The following is a 1,734-nucleotide window of genomic DNA, read 5'->3' as shown; positions in this document are numbered from 1 at the left end:
ATATAAGCTACTCTTTTCCTTTGAGAAAACATTTTATTCATTTTCTTAAATGTATGTGAGCCTGTGCCAAAGAGGTTCACTTCTCCAGCATGTTTTTTGACACTGTAACACGGTTGAGTGGTAAACACTGAGTATTTTAGAAAGTCCCGTAGATCTACAAATGTGCCACCTTTCATACTATGAATAGAGATAAACTGAGGGCTTTGAGTTCTGTATAGGTATAAGGAGACAGAATAACATATTGGAAAGGGCTTTGAACTAAAGCTAAAGAAACCCAACTGGTCTGGATTTTGATACAAATTCTCTGGACCTCATCTGCAAAACAAGAATGTTCATCCAAATAATTTCCAAAGTTCTTTCTAGTTCTGAAAAGGCACATATTAACATGGTCTTTTTCTACTTAACATGGGAAAAATAAATTTGAATCTCAAGGAGGTATTCCCTGACCTAAGCTGTTACAAGGCATCAAATGTTTTACCAAAGGAACTTGAGAATTCTTCATGGGAGCTTAAAAAGAGAAAATCATCTCCCTAAACTGAGGTACATGAACACTTCCAAAAAAGCATGAGGGTGAAGCACTAGAGGAACTTTCAAGGTCCCTGACCAGAAGATTCTTAATTTCATTTGCAACTGTTCATCATAACAAATGAAAATCATATTCTAGAATACTGGATCTGCTGGGTGGATAAATGTGCTTAGAGTCTGGTAAGCTCCACTGACAACGGGAGACTCTCCCTCCTCTGCCAGATGCTCTCTCCAGGCGATGTTGTCTGTATTTGGATATTTACTAAAATCATGGGAGACATTTCTCTAAATTGGCTGCATGGCCATTAACTTAGATAATCAATGACACTTAATAGAATTTCTTGAGCACTTAGGAGTTAGGCAATTTACTAGATTATTTTCACACCAAACCCTTAAAAAACTATCTGAAGTAATATAACACGGTAATGCTTTCGTTTTATCTAAAAAATGGAAAAAAAATTGTGAAGTTCTGTGAGAATCAGCAAGATACTGCACATATGCATCTTAATATTTAGATTGTGCTGAACCCTAAACAATTTCAAATTTCAGGATTCCTAATTTCATACAGGGAGAGTTATATGTAATTCCTGTTCCCATCACACAAAGCAAAGCAAACAAATACAAAACGCATTATATACAGCAGTGGTACAGTCCTCAGAGAGCTTAAAAATAATCTTGTAAAGGTTCTTACTGACCTGACTCATGCAACATCACTGTACAACAGAACAAAGAACAGGAATATTTAAAGGAATGCCAAATAAAATAAAATAATAAAATAAAATAAAATAAAATAAAATAAAATAAAATCCATCACAAAAATATAAAATTTACAATGTCTGGCATCCAATCAGGAATTATTAGGCATAGTATGAAGTAGGAAAATATGATTTATAATTATAATAAAAGCCAGCATATAGACACAGACCCAGAAGTGATAGCACTGATGGATTATGGACACAAATACTTTAAAAAGAGCTGTTATAAATGTGTATTGTAAGTTAAAGATGGTAGAAAAAAAAGAAAATAAAGAGTAGAAAAATGCAAGTTATAAAAACGATTCCAGAGAACCTTTAGAGATATAGCACATTGTATCTGAAATCAAAAGTACACCGGATGGGACCGATAGCATGTTAGATATTTCAGAAGAAAAGATCAATTAATTCAAAGACATAGCAAAATAAAATATGATAAAATAAAGCACAAGGAGGC

The sequence above is a fragment of the Vulpes vulpes genome, chromosome 16, assembly GCF_048418805.1.
Source record: "Vulpes vulpes isolate BD-2025 chromosome 16, VulVul3, whole genome shotgun sequence".
NCBI lineage: Eukaryota > Metazoa > Chordata > Mammalia > Carnivora > Canidae > Vulpes > Vulpes vulpes.
The sequence above is the reverse complement of the archived record's forward strand: the minus strand, read 5'-3'. Positions refer to the sequence as shown.